This window comes from Bombyx mandarina, chromosome 01 (genome assembly GCF_030267445.1).
Source record: "Bombyx mandarina strain Sakado chromosome 01, ASM3026744v2".
Classification (NCBI taxonomy): Eukaryota; Metazoa; Arthropoda; class Insecta; order Lepidoptera; family Bombycidae; genus Bombyx; species Bombyx mandarina.
Window position 1 is genome coordinate 17,602,494 of NC_143208.1, and position 5,854 is coordinate 17,608,347.

Consider the following 5,854-nt stretch of genomic DNA (forward strand, 5'->3'; position numbering starts at 1 on the left):
TAAAGAATCGAATAGTTGTGTACATTAATGAGTACCCATTTGTTAACGATATACCTACATACGTACCAGTGTACTCAAATGAGCTGAAATAAAATCCACGTGCAAAAGTGTCAAGTAAGTATTTTGTAGTTCCGCAATAAAAACTATTGTTATTCAACCTACTGAGCTTATCGCCGGATCCTTTCAATGGGTCGCGGTTCCGATCTGGTGGAATCCGACTCTGCGAAGCACTGCTCTTGCTAGGGTTAGTGCCTAACGGTCGTCTGGTGTAGTGGTAAGTGACATGGTCACTACACAAGGGGGTCGCGGGTTCGAATCCCGCCAAGGGAAGATATTTGTATGATAAATATAAATGTCTTTTCCAGGGTTATGGATGTATATTAAATATATGTATGTGTATAATAAAAATCTTACATTTATATCCGTTATCTGGTACCCGTAACACAAGTTCTTTACGAACTTATCACGGGACCAGTTAACGTGGCGTGATTGTTAGTAAATATTTATTTTATTTATTTATAGTTCGGCTGCCCCACCCTTCAAACCGAAACGCATTACTTCTTCACGGCAGAAATAGGCAGGATGGTGGTACTTACCCGTGCGGACTCACAAGACGTCCTACTACCAGTAACATCAGCAGTTATAAAAAGTAAAAATAAAAGATATGCGGTTGAAATGAGTATAAATAAACAAGGAGAAATCGAGTCACTTATAACATTAAATCTTATCTTATCTTATATACCTTTAAACGAGCAATTCTTGTGTATATATATAATTTGAATCTCGGAAACGGCTCCAACGATTTTCATAAAATTTAGTATACAGGGGATTTCGGGGGCGATAAATCGCTCTAGCTATGATTTATTTTCAGAAAATGTTGTTTTATTCATGTTTTCAATAATCAACTCTTCCTGACATCTATTGGCGAATAATATTACTATTTTTCTTAATTGAGGGCAATTAACCGCTTTAAAGACACAACAAGATGACGTTATCAAAAAAAAAAAAACGAGCAAAGCTCGGTCATCATCTAGTTCCTATTATTGTATATTATTAAAAATTATTATAAATTCCAACAATTTGTGGGGTAATTTTCTAAACCACCGCTGTCATAGAAAATGAAATTCCTCCGGCTAAAAACGTTGATAGGTAAATCGGCGAGTTCGCCGCCTTCGGAGTCTTCGTAACCTTACTTATTTAACACTGAAAGGGACGACTTTTTCCTTATCTATTCGCTGGTAGCCTAAGGGGATATTCCTAAGGTAGGTGAGCTCATGGACTCAACCTGAGAGAATATACCTACTAACATTAGCCCTAGCAAGAGCAGTACTTCGCAGAATCTACTAACGAATCGGAGTCGCGACCCACTGAGAAGTTCCGGCGAGAAACTCAGTGGGCTGTGTCTATGGGAGATGACGACAAAGCAGAACTTAATAGTTATGTCTTAATAAAACATGGCAAAAATCTTAGTTTATATAATAGTTGTACAAAATGATCACAAACAGCTCCAGTTTGACATAATTTAGTCAGGTATACAAATGACTTATGCAGTCGCGTAGATCATTGTGACAATTGACAGGCGATATGACCTACATACACATTGAACAGTTTTCTTACAATGTTGCATTTGTCAATAAGAAGTGTTATATAAGCAACTCCCAACTGAATAACATTTCAAGCATATGACGCAAATCCAATGAACTTCAATAGTGTACTATATTACGTATTGCTACTGTAAATAATGCCTGCCTAAAATAGGACACGTACCTAAAGGTGGTAGGGTTTCGTAATTATATTTTATATTGTATTTAACGAGTGGTCACAAAAAAACAATTTAAAACCTTTTGCAAAACTGCAGCAGAATTAATGTAGACATTACCTTCGGTTCTTGCGAGTCGTAGTCATAATTAAAACTACTTTCACACTTCACTCACCGGTGATCACGAAAATTATAATACATTCGAAACGTGGGAAGTAATAAAATGAAAATAAATTGTTACAGAACGACGTGTCATTTGGAGCCACGTTTAAGAAATCAAAGGATGCGTAAGGCTCTATTCGCTGGTAGCGGGCTATTTCAGATACGGTAGGTTAGTTCCCGGGCAATAGCCTGACAGAATTTGCTAGCACCACCCCTTGCAAAAGCATTGCTTTGCAGAATCTACCGTCGGATCCGAATCGAGTCTATGGGAACGTAAGTATAATATCCTAGTAAGAATATTTTTAAGTCGCAATGTGTGCTTACCCACCCAATCCTGTGGACCGAATGATAAACCGTCGACGTCGCCCTAAACACGTCATTACGGATCCTCCCGATCCATTAACGGTGCTTTTAGGTACCTCAAGCACCGGTCACCGTCCTCACCGAACCAGTCGCTTGCGACGAAGGGCTTAACGAATAAATTAAACCATAGAGATAACCTGAGTTTTTCGCCGGGTCTTCTGTGGGTCGCTTTTCCGATCCGGTGGTAGATTCTGCGAAGCACTGCTCTTGTTAGGGCCAGTGTTAGCAATACTCCTGGTTTGAGCCCCGTGAGATCACCTTCTAATTCGGTGAATCTAGAATAACCCCGCGAGGTTACTAGAATAGGTAGGGAAAAAAAAGGATTTTGTTTTTTGATATAATTTCTTCACCACCAGTTTTAGTAGGTTTTCAGTAAATCCAAAAAGTAAGTGATTATCGAACTCTATAGACAGCAACCACGTAAACGCTGCCACCCACCTTCTAACACAAGTTCTAAATCTCAGCTTTACATTACGACGGCAGCCTCACCTTTCAAACCGAAACGCATTACTGCTTCACGCTGAAAATAGGCAGGTCGTGGTACCGATCCATTAGGGCTCACAATACCTCCTATCGCCAATAAGTACGCAAATTATATTTTTTGCGGGTTTGATATTTATTAAGCATCGTGAAAACATACCCGATCCTGTAGACCGAACGGTACCGAACACGTCATTATGGATCCTTCCGATCCATTAACGGTGCTTTTAGGTACCACAAGCACCGGTCACCGTCCTCGAGTCAACCGTCGAGCGAATTAACCCATAGACACAGCCCACTGAGTTTCTCGCCGGATCTTCTGTGGGTCCCGTTTCCGATCCGGCGGTAGATTCTGCGAAGCACTGCTCTTGCTAGGGCCAGTGTTAGCAACACTTCCGGTTTGAGCCCCGAGAGCTCAAATGGTAGGGCGAAGCTGAAATAGATTCTCAAGGCTATCAGCATAGGTAGGGAAAAAAAACATGAAAATCATTCGTGAATATATGTTAAGTATTTCATTACAAAAATTGGTAACTGTCTGAAGGATTCGAACACCGTCAAAGTCGCTTCGGTCGTTACGAATTCACCGGGCGTCTTATATTTTAAGCCACAACTTCATATGAAATGACAGTATGATCGCTTCATATAATGACAACTCGATAAAACGAAACTGCACAACACTAAAATGAGAGAAACATAGGTACTTAAAAATCTATAGGATCCAGCTCATCCAGCCTATGTCAGAATGAGAGGGAATAGGTTTCACTTCTACCGCGTATAAAATGTACTTTTATAACAAGTAGAGCTTTAAATAGGGGATTTCGGCGATAAGAGTTGTATAGACATATGAATTTGTACATCGACTCTTATTAGTGTTTTTTTATTGCTTAGGTTGTTGGACGAATTCACAGCCCACCTGATGTTACGTGGTTACCGGAGCCCACAGAACATCTACAACGTTTAAGCGCCCTTGAGAGTTCTAAGTCTCTGTTTTTACAGCACAACGGTTGCCCCGGCCTTCAAACAGAAACGCATTACTTCTTCACGGCAGAAATAGGCAGCGTGGTGGTACCTACCCGTGCGGACTCAAGACGTCCTACCACCAGTAAAGTGTGTCAAGTACGTTACGTTAGTAGTTTAGTCCCATAATTTATGAGCCAAAATTTGAAACAGTCGCAATCTGTCAGTGAAACATAATTAAGTGTAATCGAAGGCATTTTACAAATTGGAATCTCAATTTGTAAACTTACGTATAGCAAAAAATAAAACCACATATTTACATAGCATAATTTATTATTTACCATATTATATTCGTCCAGACGTTTAATTGTAACAAATTTTGTAGATATTCATAAAACAAAATAAAAAACAAAACGATTATAGAATTGGAAAATAATTTTATTACTACAAAATCGTTTAAAAGACTTACGAAAATTTACGTGGCTTAAATTGACGAATTTGTAGCGTAAATTCTTAAAGTATCCTAAAGAAACATTTCAAAAAAACGTCTAGACGAAAGAAAGAGATAGAGAGAGAGAGATAGAAGAAAAAATCACTACTTTTTGAGAAAATGCGTACTGCGTTTAAAATTTATTTAAATATACGTAGATATTATTATAATTATTTATTAATGATTATAAAAGTAATTTTTGCGGCATACGTGACAGAGTCAAACGTTGGGCATACGCTGAGCGTTTACATTCTGTTCAAACATTCCTTAATGCTAACACAAGTTACAAACCAAACGCTATAATAATATAATCGATCGTTTCGAGCGCCTACGAACAACGCCCGAGATGCAGCAAAAGCGCGAACGAATCGCTCGGCAAACGATCGATTCAGCGATAAACCGCCGCGTTCCTTATACACTAAAAACATAGTATATTGAATATACTTCACACACATAATGTCGTATAGCGATTATTCGAATATCGATTATCTTAATACTAAACGCGTCACTATCCAACGGCCAATCAAAAAAACATTCGTTCGTTAAAATCGATATCATTGAGCGATTATCGCCTTCACCTAAAACGATTCTCGACGGCACACGGAGCGGGCGCGTCGATTTTGCAACATAAAAGTTTTTTCGATAATGTCCATTTCCAGCGGCAAGACAGGAAACGGACAAACGTCAAAGCGGACCATTACAATACGTCAAATAAAAGTAAAATACGACAAAAAAAAAATTATATATATATATATATATACACATATATCAAGATCTACCACGTTCATTTTTTTATATAATTGTTAACGAGGTCAGAAAAATAAAAACATACGAGCCAATTATTATACACCCAACGGCGGACGAAACAAGCGCCCCATCCACGCATTTTTTTTTCCTTGGAGATGGACTCCACAATCCCAACTATTAAATTGCTTAAAAACTACACGTGCCTGCTAAGAGTGCACGAAATGTCACTTTAATACTAAATACATTTCAAATGAAGCAGTCATTATTAGACTGCAGAACATACTAAGATACGTTACATTAGACCGAAAAACACATCAAGATTATTTAATTAAAAAAAATGTGTGTACGCATACTCATGTTACAATGGTTGCGGCTACCCACTTCGCAGTAATTGTAATAGTGTTTACGAAACAAACACGTTACACATGACATACTCGTATTTGAGATAATTAGATTCAAAACTTTTCATAAACATGATTCGCTGTGCTTATTTCAGCACTAGAGTCAACTTTGTTTAACGACGAAATCGAAATCGTATTTTCGAGAACATTCTCTGTTATAAGAATGATGTAATCGTATTTTGTATTATCATGTGTGGCTGGCTTCGAGAATCGTATATTTAGATATTGAATTGCATATCGATCGCGTTAACAAATACGCTTACGATAAAATGTTTGTCCGTGCCGTTTTGTAAAATCACACACAAACGTGTAAAATTTACAAGGTTTTGACACGAAGCCAGTCTCCATACATTCCGATGCAATCATGTTCGTGTTTTTATTTAAACATTAATTAAACGTTAATCCGTACACATTTTGAACCGTTATTATGTCAGAGCCGAGACAACGCCGCGTCCAATAATCACATTTAGGCCACAAATAGTTACGTAAGAAACA